Here is a 16,176-nt window from a genome sequence, read left to right as displayed (position 1 = left end):
AAAAAATTATTTTTTTTAACTTTTTGTTAATATACTTGATTCTTTAATTTTTGAAAAATTAGTTAGATTTTAAATATTTAATGAAAGATAATATAATATGTCAATTGATTGGACTAGAATATACTAGTTGAATTAAATTAATTTTGACCATGGCTTAAAAAGTTTTTAAAATTAAGTTAAAATGGTAAAAAAAAAAAACTAACCAAGCTAAAAATTCCAAAAAAAAAAAATCTAACACTATTTCTTTAAATTACATAATATTATTTATTATTAATAAAATTATTTATGAATTAGGATATTTATAATAAAATGATTAATTATTATTTATTATAAATTAAAAAATACAAAAATAATTTGATTAGTTTATAAATTCTCTCATTCATCGTTAATTAAGTTTTAGGATGACCCAATGAAAATTAAATGATAGTTTTTTAATATAAATAAATGATTATAATAATTATATAATGATAGTAAAATTGATAAGAAAAAATAATTAAAAATAAATGATAATTATAATATAACATTTAAAAAATAATAAAATTATTGAAAGAGTTAAAATTCAGACTTTAAAATTATATCTTATTAGAAAATATTTTGTTGATAGTAAATTTTATTTTTATGTTATGAGTATTTGAGTATAATAATTAAAAATTACATAATTTTTTAAAACACATTAATTAAATTTAAATTAACATATAATCAAAACAATCAATTAAATTTTGAAGTGACTTACGGCTATAGGTGAAGAAAATGAAAATCAATGGTGTTGCCTCAGTTTTCTTTCTTGTTTTCTGGTGTTCATTGATGTCCTTTGTGCTTAAATGATGGATTCGTTAAAATTAGTTTTTAAAAAATGAAATTGGATCTAAATAATTGCCTTACTAATGCTTGAGTCTAAATATGCAATGACTTTAAGATATTGAGGTTTTTTATTTTTATTTTTTTTCCATCCTATAATATTTTTCTAATTGAATTGTATCAAGAATGGTGCATACACAAAAAATAAAATATGAAAATATATAGTATAATTTAAGAGATTTCATCCCTATTATTAATTGATTGTCATCATAAATAAATTTTAATATTGTTTACAAGAATTATCTTTAGAAAATATACACAGACATCTTACTTAAAAAAAATGAATGCAAGTCATCTCCTTAAAATACTTACACTTCTTCTCTTATTTATAACTTCTCTAATATGATGTATATTTCTAAATAAATAAATGTATAAAAAAATTAAGTAATTTTAAATTATTTAAGTGAGAGTAATAAAATTCTATACTTTTTGACTCAAAAGCAAAATACATAAATTTATTGGGTTAGCTTCAAATCCATATTTTCCAGAGAGAGATGTAAGATACTCATAACCCATGGTTGTTTTCTGAAATTAGGCTCATGGCTTACCCTTTGAACAAGGTGTCAAGGTCTCACTTTCTTGAAACATGCATGATCAATGATGGATTCCGGGAAGATGATTTTAGGAAGGGTTGGCGTTCATTAACTTACCCTAACTCAAAGCCATGATTGATTTTTTTTTTTCAACATTTTAATTATTTCAGCTACTAATATTACATGGACGTGATTTATGCCAAACACAGAACATGATTATCTACATCAGCTATGAAGTTTCATTATTAATGGAATCCTTGTCTAATCTTTTACAAACATAGCCAGTTAATCAAACGCAAAACTAAATTCACCATAGAAGAGTTGGCAACTTTTGACCCTGCCAACTCGAGCCAAGCTTCCGCGACTGGAGGCTACTTATACATACAGTGTTGGGCCGTTAGCTCTGCGATCCGTTTGACATTGTGATTGAATTGAGATGTTTTTATTATTTTAGTATTTTTAATATGGTTAAAATTTATTAAATTTATTTTTAAATTATTTTTTAATATTTTATGATTAATATATTTTAAAAAAATAAGATACAATAGCAATATTAAACGGATGTTACCTACTGAATGCGAAATAATCAGTAATTAATAATTATATCGGGTAATCGATATATTTTTGGTGTTTTATAATTTTATTTGTTATTGTTTTAATTTTACTTGTTAAATATAATTTAATCAATAATTATTAACTATATTAAGTAGTCGATATTTTCTTAAGCATTTTAAAATTTTATTTATTATTTTTTATTTAATTTTACCAACTGAAAATATTATAGTAAATAATTATCATCCAAATATTTTTATTATTCATCATTAATTTTGCCAGTATTTATTGGCACCACTTTTATATATTAAATAATGTACTCCATAAAATATTTGTCAATAATTGATCAGTCAAATTAATTTAAATTTTAATTCTCTTAAAATCTCTTTTTGTTAGTAAATAGTAGGTAATTACTAAATAAAATTTTTTAATGAATAATTTTTCTAATTATTTTTTAAAATTCTTTGTAATGGCCCATTTAATATTCTAAACTTCATTTGGAATTTTGTATATTGAGATGGAAAGTTTCCTTTAGCTCCTGTGTATATACATAACTTTTAATTTTTCTTTTAAAGAAAATATATTATTCAGCTTAAGAAATACAATGTATTTAGGTAATTTCATCACTGAGTGTTATATAAATTTACAAATTCATATGACAAATTGAAAAGTGCACTCTTTCTTATTTTCCAAAAATTTGTTGATAAGCAAACACTACAACAAACCCCTGAAAAATTTGCAATAAATCGAAGATTTAACAACACTATTTTATTTAAATCTTTCTTCATCTTTTTCTTCTTTTTCTTCATTTTCTCTTTAAAATTGTTTTTTTAAGAAATCACTGATGAATTTTTCACTAGTAAATACCCTAAATTATTTTTTTTTTTTAATATTTGGTTTTAGTTTTTTTTTTATTAAACTTCCAAACATATATGAATTTATATTTTTAGATATATATCCATTAGAAATAAATTTAAGATTCTCTACTCAATATCGAGATCCTATTCTCTTATTATTGAGAGTCTTATTTTCCCTTAGTAGGATTTCATTTTGTTTTTATTTTTTTAGGAGTATTTGATGATTTTTTTGAAAATTCAAAATGCAATGTGGATCATGGACTTATTTTGACTGAAGACATTGGATATTCAAATATTAGTAATAATCTTCTATCAATAAAACATAATAATATGACCTATTCCTTCATTAAAATTTGGTAATTTAAATTTTTTTGTGGGTCATAAAGATAATAATTAAATTTTAAAAAAGATATGTCACGACCTAACCTGTGGGCCAGACCGGCACTAGGACCTGGGCCAGCATAAAGCCCCTGAGGCCCGTAGTAAGCCTAACTATTCCTCAACCCAAATCTAAGGCCCATTTGGGCCCAATTTCAAGTATTCAACCGGACATAGTCCGACCATAAAATGGACCTTTTAAAGGGGAGTTTTTGACTCTCCCGGCCTGTAAACACAATATATAATCAATTGGGGAGCTCAGCTCACCCTCCACATACTCATAATAACATAAAGTCGAATGGGAGCTCAGCTCCCTTATCCAGTCCAACATACATGCATATAATAAGTTTACAAGTCCAACATGGTAAATTATATTACAGACCCAAATCAAATAAATATTTCTAACATATGCAGAAATTCTAGGAATTAACAGAATTATACAAATATTACAAACATTAATAGACGACCTGCGAGAGAGAGGCAGGTTAGAACTCAACAAGAAATCTTCTGTAGCCTGGAAAAATAATGAACATGAGTGAATGTTCGACTCAGAGAGTAAAATATCAATTTTAACCATAATCTCTATAACTATCTAAAGCAAATGCACCATGTAGAGTGAAATGCAACATTGTTAATATTTTCACGTCATAACAGCAAAAAGGTAATCTGGAGCACTCATACACCCGATAAGGTCAAACAATACATATATGGGAGCTGATCCCCTATACAGCCCTCTTAATCCAACCTGTGCTAACGAAGAACTCAAGCCGGACTTTCACTTGATAAACCAAATCGGGGTCCCAGCAAAGAACTCAAGCCGTGTCTACCCCAAAGGACCGAGTCCCAGCAAAGATCTCAAGCCATGTATACCCGTCCTGTCCATAGCCAACACCATAACACACGCACGCCAACTCACGCACACTGCTCCAAATTACCACAACAACATCTATGGCACTTTAACAGTTGTGAATGCAACATAAAACGTGCCTATAGTATAACTACATAGATACATATTTATAAGTGATGCATGGGCATGCTTGAACATATAATAATATCAAAATTACAATTAAAATTAATATTTTACTCACAGATTCAACCGAAGTCACTGTGGCGGCTGGGCGGAGGAGGAAGTCTGTCCCAGATCACCTGACAATTTTATTATAATTATTTAATAAATTTGACTCAATACAAACTAAGAAAAAGACCAAAGATGTCCTAAGTCGTGCCGAAAATCCGGCAGAGTCTCCTCTATACCTAAGACCTACCCAGCCTGTAAAAGGGCTTAAAACGCACTTCTATATCCACAAACCATACACCCATAACTCAATCATATCACACAACCCCTCCTGGGCCCATCCAAATAGTCATCAATCACAATATGTAAAATTACAGTTTAGTCCTTATAATTGACCATTTTCACAAAAACTATCCAAATAAACTTTAAAATTCTAAAACTTTGCCCCGCGGTCCTTAACAATATTACTAAGCTAATGCAAAAAGAATCATAATTTTCTGAGCTACCATGAATATTTTATGGATTTTTTAATCCCATTTAAGCACTAGAAAATTAAGAAAAAGTAAGACTCGGGTTTACCTATGCCGATTCCGATCTCGGGAATGCGTTCAAAAAGTCTGACAACGATGGGGTAGCCAAAATCTAGACCCAATTCCGAGACTTTTTGGGTAGCCTGTCTGTCTGGCCGGAAATTCACAGACCGGGGCAACTGTCGAATTTTCGTGAATTGAAGGTACCTCCACGAAGCCCACAACATGGGGGTTAATATAATTTTTATGAAATTTTCTAAGCTCATTTAATGCTCGGAAAAACACTACGAAGTTTCATGGGACCCGCTGAAAAACGGCGTCAAAAAATTTTAAAATTTATATTGCCGCGAAGCTCTCGATGAGTGGAGCGCTCTAGTGCTCTCGGTTTTCTCGTGGGGTTCACGATTTGCGAGAAATTTAGCCCAAAAATCGAAATAGGCTAAAATTTCCCGGACAAAAATTGGGGAAACCGCTCAATAGATTTTGGTGTTCTTGGTGTCTATGGAAAGCTCTCGAGGTGTAGATGGTGTTTGATATAAGACCCGGCTTAATCAGTGGCCGGATCAGCTGAATTTCAGTCGGGAAGCCGAAACGGCGCGTGCGCGCAGGTGGGTCTTTGCGGACGTTGTTCGGCCTCCTGGAGAGTCGGCCGGCCGTGGGGAGGCACTTAGGCGGTGCGCCAGCGAGGTGGGGAAGGCTGGGTGGTGGAGGCGCGGCCTGGGGAGGAGGGAGGAGAGAGAAAATGGGAGGGGAAGGTTGGACGTCGGGCGCACATGAGGGAGAAAGAAGAAGAAAAAGAAAAGGCCGGTCCGATCTGGTCCAGTTCGATTTGACCGGTCCGATTCAAGATACAAAATTTTGAATTTTTACTCTGCCTTGGGACCAAAAATGAGGCACAAAAATTTCGAAAAAATTCTAAAAAACTCAGAAAAATTCGTAGAGTCCAAATAAATTTTTAGTTTTTCCACGTGGTCTTTAAATTAATTTTTAAAAATCATCAAAGTTTTATATTTTCAGAAAATCGAACCCGATTTCTAAAATCTGAAAAATTTCAAATAATTTCCTAAAATTCAAATAAAATAAAATATTAATATTTACTCATAAAATAATAAATTTAAAATTAGGAGTGTTATATTCTTCCCCCCTTACAGAAAATTCGTCCTCGAATTTTACACAGGGTAGAATAAAGTACAGAATTATACATTGAATAGATAAGGGTACTTGCTACGTATGTCCCGCTCTGACTACCTGGTGCCCTCTTCCACTGACTGACTCCTCCACAAAACCTTAACCATAGGGATCTTTTTTTATCTTAGCTGCCTCACTTGGTAATCCACTATGGCTACAGGTTGCTCCTCAAACGTTAGGTTTTCTTTCAGCTCTACTACATTCAGCTGTAGCACATGAGAAGGATCAGGTATGTATTTCTTGAGCATGGAGATGTGAAATACAGGATGAACATGAGAAAGGTTAGGTGGTAACTCCAACTGGTAGGCAACTGCTCCAACTCTATCAGTAACCTCAAAAGGTCCAATATACCTAGGTGCCAACTTGCCCTTCTTTCCAAATCTCATGACTCTCTTTATCGGAGAAACCTTCAGGAATACATAGTCGCCTACTGCAGACTTTATATCCCTCCGTCTAGGGTCTGCATAACTCTTCTGCCTACTGAAAACTGTCTTCAGTCATTCCCTGATTAAAGGAACTATCTCTGAAGTGTACTGCACTAGGTCTACATCATGCACCTTCGTTTCTCCCATTTCCGTCCAACATAGAGGAGACCTACACTTTCTGCCATATAATGCCTCATAGGGTGCCATCCCTATGCTGGAATGATAACTGTTGTTATAGGCAAACTCCACCAAGGTTAACTGATCATCCCATTGACCTCCAAAATCTAAAACACACATGCAAAGCATGTCTTCTAGTGTTTGGATTGTCCTTTCGGACTACCCGTCTGTCTGAGGGTGGAAAGTGGTACTAAAGTTCAACTGTGTGCCAAGTGCCTCCTGCAACTTCCTCCAAAATTGAGAAGTGAATTGGGGCCCTCTGTCAGATATTATGGAAGCAGAAACTCCATGCAATCTGATGATTTCTCGAATATAGAGCCAGGCGTACTGTGCCACAGAATATATAGTCTTCACAGGCAAGAAATGAGCTGATTTAGTCAGACGGTCTATAATTACCCATATCGAATCATATCCCCGCGTGGTACGAGGTAACCCAGTCACAAAATCCACAGTAATCATTTCCCACTTCCATTCTGGGATAGGGAGCTCTTGCAGCTTCCCTGACAGCCTCTGATGTTCAAATTTTACCTTTTGACAAGTCAAGCACTTAGACACAAAGTCCGCTATGTCTCTCTTCATACCATTCCATCAATAACTATCTTTCACATCATGGTACATCTTGGTGGAGCCTGGGTGGATATTGTACAGTGTATAGTGTGCCTCTCGCATGATTTTATTTCTGAGATTGTCCACATCGGGCACACATATCCTGGAACCTTGTATAAGGGCACCATCATTGGCAAATCTAAACTTACCACCTTCACTCTGCTGTACTCTTTCTATGTTCTTCATCAATTGCTGGTCTTTGTGCTGGGAAACTCTAACTCTGTTTCACAGGTCTGGCCTCACTGAAAAATGAGCCAACAATACCCCCTCATCTGAAAGATCTAAGATCAGACCTTGATCCATCAACTCATGCACTTCTTGAATCAATGGTCTCTTCTCTGCTAATGTGTGCGCCAAGCTACTAGAAGATTTTCTGCTCAAAGCGTCTGCTACTACATTGGCCTTCCCAGGTTGGTATTGGATGGTACAATCATAGTCCTTCAGAAGCTCCATCCAACTCTTCTGTCTCAAATTTAAATTCTTCTATTGGAAGATGTACTTCAAACTCTTGTGGTCGATGTATATCTCGCACACTTCACCATACAGGTAATGTCTCCAAATCTTTAGTGCAAAAACTACAGCTGCCATTTCCAAATCATGGATGGGGTAGTTCTGCTCATGCCTCTTTAGCTGTCTTGAAGCATAAGCCACTACTTTTCCATTCTGCATCAAAACACACCCTAAGCCAACTCAGGAGGTGTCACAGTACATGGTATATCCTTCACCACTCATCAGTAGTGTCAACACAGGGACGGTGGTTAGACACTCTTTAAGCTTCTGAAACCTCTCCTCACAATCATCTGTCCAAATGAATGGAACATTCTTCTGAGTCAACTTAGTTAGGGGAGCTGCTATCCTAGAAAAATCTTGCACAAAACGCCTATAGTAACCAGCTAGGCCCAGAAAACTTCGCACCTCAGTGACTGTTGTAGGCCTAAGCCAATCAGTTACAGGCTCAATTTTCTTGGGATCCACTTGAATGCCTTCACTAGAAACCACGTGTCCCAAGAATGAGATGCCTTCTATCCAAAATTCATATTTTGAAAATTTGGCATATAGATGGTGCTCCCTCAAAGTCTACAACACCATCTTCAAATACCACACTTGTTCTTCCTCAGTCCGAGAGTATACCAAAATGTCATCTATAAATACGATGATAAAATGGTCTAAGAATGGTCTAAATACCTTGTTCATCAAGTCCATGAAGGCTGCTGGTGCATTAGTGAGTCCAAAAGACATCACCAAGAACTCATAATAACCATATCTTGTCCTGAATGCTATTTTGGACACATCCTCATTCCTGATTCTCAACTGATGGTAGCCTGCTCGCAGGTCTATCTTGGAAAAAAATCTAGCTCCTTAGAGCTGATCAAACAGATCATCGATCTAAGGAAGTGGATACTTGTTCTTCACAGTCACCCTGTTTAGCTGTCTACAGTCAATGTACAACCTCAATGACCCATCTTTCTTTCTCACAAATAGAACAGGAATGCCCCAAGGTGAAGTGCTCAGACGTATGAAACCCTTATCCAAAAGCTCCTGTAGTTGCTCCTTTAGCTCTTTCAATTCTGCTGGTGCCATCCTATAAGGTGGCATTGATATGGGGTTTGTACCTGGAACAACATCAATGCAGAACTCTATTTTCCTTCCTGGTGGCAACCCTAGAAGCTCCTCAGGGAAGACATCCATGAATTTTCTGACAACAGGAATATTTTCCATGTTGACACCTTCTACAGATGTATCTCTCACCAATGCCAAATACCCTTGACATCTACGCCTCAACATTTTTCTAGCACTAATTGCTGACACCAAATTATATGGAGCCACACTCCTGTCACCCTCAAAGCTAAACTCTTCCACACCAGGTATGTGGAAATACACCTTTTTGTTCCTGTAGTCTAAAGTGGCATATTGAGTTGCCAACCAATCCATTCTCAAGATTACATCGAAATCCATTAGTGGTAGAGGAACTAAGTCTGCTGGGAGGATCTTTCCATCCACTACTACTGGGCTACCCAGAAAAACCATGTCTATATCTATGTTATAACTAAGCGGGTAGCTACAGACAAAGGGCATTCTAAAGTTGTAGGGTTCTTACCCAATCTCATGGCAAACACTGGGGAGACAAAGGAGTGCGTAGCACCCGGATCTATCAAAACACGAGCCTCATAGGAACAGACTAGAAGAATACCTGCCACAACTGCATTGGAAGCCTGAGCATCCTAGTGGGTCAGGATGAAAACCCGAGCTTGACCCCTACCCTGCATTGTAGAACCCTGATATTGACTTCTACCTCATAATCTGCCTCCAAATCTATGTCCCCCTTGTCCTCGGCCCTGTTGGCCACTGAAGTGACTGCCTGCCATGTTGGAAGCATCAGGATACAACTAACGAGGAATATTTGCAATAAAACCCTGTGACCCCATATGTGGCTCGCTAAACACGGGGCATTCCCTAGCAAAGTGACTTGGTTGGCCACACCTGAAACATACACCTGTACCCATCAGACAAGGTCCTGAATGTTCTCTTCCACACAGTGCGCAAGGTGCCAAGGAGGATCTTGAACCAGACCCAGAACTGCTGTATCCCGAACTGTGACCACTGCTGGATATGTACCCTAGTCTGAATCCTCGAGATTTGTGTCTTAAACCACTCCTCTTGTTCGTACTTTTTTCTCTATAATTACTTTGGCCTCTGCTATCTGGAGAACCCATGTGGGGAACACTTGAAGAACCCTCTGCTCTATTTCTTTTTGCTCTTCCACTGTCATCTCTAATGTAGCTAATCTCAATCTGTCAGGCTCGATCAACTACCACATCAAAGGACTGATCAGACATCATGGCCAGGTTTGCATACCTCCTGTCCAGCCCCTTTAGGAACCTTTTCACCTTCATACTTTCTGTAGCCACTGCTGTAGGGGCATATCTGCTCAATTCCAGAAATTCTGTAGCATATTCATCTACAGACCTGCCATTCTGCCTTAAGGCCTCAAAGGCCCACTGCTTTTGATCTCTGAAACTTTCTGGTACAAACTGGTTGATAAATAGTTCCACAAACTAGGTCCATGACAAACTTTCCATTTGAGGTAATATGTAGTCATTCATCTATTGTCTAGGCATAGGCCCCATGACATGCTGCACACACTCTATGAGCCTCCTATTAGTCAACTACAACCCCATCCCTGCCTATTTGTAGGAATCCAAAAATCGTTAAGCATCATCTGACACATTATAAGTACCCGACACCAATTTTTTGAAATTAATTATCTGTTTGTAAGGTTTCCCCCTTGGTGCGGTGGACTGCTGCTGTTGGGGAGGGTGGACCATATACTGTGCCATCATATCGATGGTTCTCTACAAACCAGCTAGAGTAGCTGCTATTGGGTCCATGGGACCCGAAGCCATAAAAGACTGTTCTTGAACTGGTGGTGGCTGCTCCTTTACTTGAGTAGCTCTAGGCCTCCTACCTTGCCTCCTCGGGGCAGGCGCCTCATCCTGTGCTGACACCTCGACAGGCACATCTGGTTCTAGTACAGTGGCAGCTCTCCTGCTTCTACGCATTTTCCTGAAATTCAGCAGCATTAGCCCACAAAATTTCAAAACTGCATATTACACAGCTTTATACACTCATATTTACGCACAATATATGAAGCAGAAACTAGAAGCAAAGATGATAATGCAAGATGAATGTGGACCCTATTTTCCGCATGTGACTCCTATTAGACTCTTCCCAAAACTTTAGACATATATTCCCTATGAATCTGGAGCCTAAGCTCTGATACCACATTTGTCACGACCCAACCTATCGACCGGACAGGCACTAGGACCTGGGCCAGCCCAAGCCCCCGAGGCCCATAGTAAGTCTAACTATTCCTCAACCCAAATCTAAGGCCCATTTAGGCCCAATTTCAAGAATTCAACCGGACAGAGTCCGGCCATAAAATAGACCTTTTAACGGGGAGTTTTTGACTCTCCCGACCTATAAACATAGTATATAATCAATTGAGGAGCTCAGCTCACCCTCCACATACTCATAATAACATAAAGTCGAATGGGAGCTCAGCTCCCTCATCCAGTCCAACATACATGCATATAATAAGTTTATAGGTCCAAAATGGCAAATTATATTACAGACCCAAATCAAATAAATATTTCTAACATATGCGAATATTTTAGGAGTTAACAGAATTATACAAATATTACAGACATTAATAGATGACCTGCGAGAGAGAGGCAAGTTAGAACTCAACAAGAAATCTCCTGTAGCCTAGAAAAATAATGAACAGGAGTGAGCGTTCGACTCAGAGAGTAAAATATCAATTTTAACCATAATCTCTATAACTATTTAAAGCTAATGCACCCTGTAGAGTGAAATGCAACATCGTCAATATTTTCACTTCATAACAGCAAAAAGGTAATCTAGAGCACTCACACACCCGATAAGGTCAAACAATACATATATGGGAGCTGATCCCCTATACAGCTCTCTTAATCCAACCTGTGCCAGCGAAGAACTCAAGCCAGACTTTCACTTAATAAACCAAACCAGGGTCCCAGCGAAGAACTCAAGCCGTGTCTACCCCGAAGGACCGGGTCCCAGCGAAGATCTCAAGCCGTGTCTACCCATCCTGTCCATAGCCAACACCATACCACACGCACGCCAACTCACGCACACTGCTCCAAATTATCACAACAATATCCATGGAACTTTAACAGCTGTGAATGCAATATAAAACGTGCCTAGAGTTAACTACATATGTAACACCCTCCCTGTAGCAACTCCGCACATTCTACTGTTCCGGTGGCCAGTGTCGGTCCGGACAGCTAGAACGTCTGGAAAAATATTTAAACTAAAGTGAGGAACCATAATTAACTCAAATATTAATAAGAAAAATTTAGGAAAAATTTTAGAAATAAAATATAACCACGTTAAATGAGCCGGTGCCCTAGCGCTGGGTAACCTAGTGAGAAGTTGCGGTTCTCGCAACTAGGAGCCCTAGACCCGTGGAAAAATTCATAAAATAATTTTTGGGACTCCAGAGAAGGGTCATTGAGGTTCCTATGGCATTAGAATGCCAAGAAAATATTTAGAAAAATTTTTCAACCGGTACAGACAATTTTGACCCGTTAAGCCAAACGGAGGGCATTTTGGTCATTTCGCCTTTAGAGGCGATTTTTGGCCGACTTGTCCAGTTAAGTAAATAATTATTATAACATAAAATATGAATAAATATTGCTAAAAATTGAATTGAAAATGAGTAGAAAAGAAAAGAAAAGAAAAATGAAAGAAATTAAGAATAATGACATCACATGATGTCATTAACATCCCCCCCCCAACCAATCAAAATTTAACAAGCCTTCTTAAAACACTTAAAAGAGTCAAAATGGACCAAAAAAATTCTGGTGTTCTCCTTCTTCTTCAGCCAGCCGAAATTTCTTTTCCTCTTCCTCCATAACTCTCATTCTCTCATACCTTCAAATCCTTTGATTTCTCACCCTAAATTCTATAAAGTCCTTCACTAAAATTTGTCACCCAACCTTGCTAGAGTGTTTGGCAGCTAAGGAAACAAAAGAAAGTGAAGGATTTGCAAGAGAAAATTCTGCCCTACTAAGGTTAGTGCCATCTTTCTTTTTTTTCTTTAGATAACCATGCTAAGACACTAGGTTAGGATAGGAATTTGTAATAATTGAAGAGAGTTATGCATGCTAGGGTATATGGTCAATTTCGGTAGCCTATAGGGGGTGGTGATTTTGATTGTTTTGATGGGTTTAGAGTGGACTAGAGATGGTGTTTAAATTGTATATATATGTTGATAATGAATTAGTGTGTTTAACTAAGGTATGTTGTGAGAATTGGAATGGAGAATTAGGGTTTTGGAGAGAAATTTGGACTTTGCTTATGTAATGGTGAATGAACATTCTAATGGTCAATTAGTGACCATTTGAGGTAAATTGACCACAACTTGGAGTGAATTATAGCATTAAAAAACTGATTTGGTATGCTGCCTAGTGAGAGCAGCAGGTTTGGATGTAAATCTAGCCTGTTTGGACAGCCATAACTTGGGCTGTGTAGGTTCAATTGGTGTTTGGCCAATTGGACATGAAACTAGACACATAATGGCACAACTTTGGTGAAGAAACCATGCCCAAAAGACCAAACCAAGTGGACCAAAAACTTGCCCCAATCCGGATGTCCTGCAACCTGTTTCTGCAGAATGACCAAATGAACAGTGACCATAACTCAGTGTAGGATGGCCCAATTGAGCTGAAATTTTACCAGCCACAAGCTAAGATATAGACCAACAACTTTAATGAAGAAACCCACCCCAAATTATGACCAAAACCTATCCAACAAGGTAGTTGCAGTCACTGTTCACTGCACTGTAGATATGGTCAGTCCAGAAAAATTCTAATCCGGCCAGTTGTGGTTTTTGGACCATAACTTGAGCTACAAAACTCCAAATGGAGTGATTCAAAAAAAGAAATTCAACTAGACAAAATAAGGAACAACTTTCATATTTATTATTTTCCCAAATTCCCACTGCAACAACAACTAATGGAACAGTAAAAATTGGGTATGAAAACTGAAAATTCTGCTCCATTAATTTTAAGCTTAGAAATGGTATTGTTAACCAATACCAACAAATTTTGAATGCAAAATGTGGTATGTTGGGAGTGTTAAAACCAATGTACCTATTTTCTATGCAAAAGTCAACATTTTTGTTGACTAATGAAGGGAATAGTGACACCAAAACTTGAAATTCAAAAATTGTAAAATTCAAAAGTATCAAATGCCCTAGTATACCTAACAAGATTGGTTTGGATAGTTTGGCATGCCAATAGGGTTCAGTTAGCAGTACTGCACATGGCATTATGCCATTCTGTGATTTTATGGCTTTTAGCCATTCTGACATTGTGTTGAGATTTGGCCTTGTGCCTGATGTTATTACAGCTTGTTAGCTGTTCTGTTGCACACTGGGAGATACATATGTAACCGATGGTGTGACGGCCCGAGGTACTTGATACCCAGTGTCAGTTTACCCATTTATCCAGTCCAGTCGTCCAGTATAGGTTACTTGGGCAACAAAAAAATGAAAGTGGATAAATGTAATGAAATAAGGAATATAACCAGTACAAAATAAGTACGACTACAAATACTCAAAGAAAATTTATTTACAATGAGATATTAATACATTCACTACATATTTATTTTATGTTATTTCTTTTTATTATATTATTGGCACCACTAAGCATTATTGCTTAGCGCGTTGCTTTTGCCACGCGTAGGTTCTGGAGATCCTGACCGAGAGCCCGGTAGACCACAGACTGGGTGAGACCTCCTGCAGCTCTGCATAGTGTCCGTGTCACCTCACCATCTTCAGTGCATTTGTAGGACACTAGGTTTCATTTTGGTATTTTGTAACTAACTTTTATTTTCTTTTGTATAAATGATACTTATGTAATGTATTTTGATGTTCATGTAAATAATGAAAATTGTGATTATGAATGGAAAATTTTGAGTATTTACTTAATGCTTATATATGAGTACCATGAGAAATGAATGATTGAGAAATGGAGATGTTGTTGAAAATAAAATTTATATTGAGATTTTGATATTGGAGTTTGAGAATGATTGAATATGATTATTGGAAGTGTTTTTTACAGGTTCCGAAGAACTGTTTTCTCCATTTTTAGCCGGTACTCTGCCGGATTTTCTATAAAATTTTCGGAACCTCAAATAAATTATAATTTCAATAAATGACTTAAATGAATTATATTTCACAAGTTATATTCAAAACTATGATAAAAATTAATTAAGGAAGAATAAAAATAATTAAGATAAAATGGAGTGTTCCGGTACACCGTGTGACATAGCTTACTCGGATATACTGTAGACGGGTAAGGGGTGTCACATTTAGTGGTATCAGAGCACGGTTTAGGCGTTTCTGGGCCTAGATTGAGTCCATACCATGCATTGCATTTGTAAGAGTCGAGGTGACACTAATGCAGATCTGTTTATCTTTGTTATTTTGAATAGGATATGGACCCTACATCTCAGAGAGCAGTTGAGGAAGAAGTGGAGAGTCATGCTCCACCTGCAGCAGCTGAGACTGGGGGTAGGGGAGAACCTACTCCGCCAGCTCAAGCAGAGCCTGCTCAGCCTCCACAGGCCATGTTCCAGCAAATGGCCGAATTCTTCAAACAAATGGCTGGGGTAATGCCAGCACCACCACCACCACCACCTCCACAGCAGAAATCACACCTGGAAAGACTAAGAAAATTTGGAGCAGTGGACTTCTTTGGCAAGAGAGAAGATGATTCTGTTGCAGCCGAAAATTGGTTGAACAGAACAGGCAGGGTTTTAAAACAACTCCACTGCACTCCAGAGCAAAATCTAGAAGCTGCTGTATCTCTGTTGCAAGATGATGCATATGAATGGTGGGATACAGTGTCCAGTGAAGTACAGCCAGAAGTAATAACTTGGGACTTCTTCCTCTCTGAATTCAAGAAGAAATACGTGGGTAGTGTATACCTGGAAGAGAGAATAAGAGAGTTCATTAACTTGAGGCAGAGACAACTAACAGTGGCCGAGTATGAAAAGGAATTCGTCAGATTGAGCCGCCACGGAAGGGAGATAGTCCCTAATGAGGCCGAAAGGTGTAAGAGATTTGAAGAGAGATTAAATGATAACATAAAGATCATGATCACTGCCTTGGGAATCACCGACTTCAGCAAGTTAGTGGAAGCTGCAATAAAAGTTGAAAAAGTAAGAATAAGTGAGCAGACCAGAAGAGAGAGACAGCAAAAGAGGGGCCCAGGTCAGTCTAGTTCATCTCCTGCATCTGGGAAAAAGTTCAAGGGTCCACCCGCACAGAGTTCAGGTCAATCACAAGGTCAGGGTTAGTCTCAGGGGCCCAAGCCACAGTTTACCCCTAGGAGAGGTCAGTCCACACCATCAGTGGGCAGCTCTCCAGGGATGGGGCTCAGGGGACCAGCCCCAGCATCTTCTGCATGTCCACATTGCCTGAAGTGGCATAAGGGGGAGTGTTGGAGAGTG

This window comes from Hevea brasiliensis, chromosome 17 (genome assembly GCF_030052815.1).
Source record: "Hevea brasiliensis isolate MT/VB/25A 57/8 chromosome 17, ASM3005281v1, whole genome shotgun sequence".
NCBI lineage: Eukaryota > Viridiplantae > Streptophyta > Magnoliopsida > Malpighiales > Euphorbiaceae > Hevea > Hevea brasiliensis.
Note: the sequence above shows the minus strand (reverse complement) of the source record.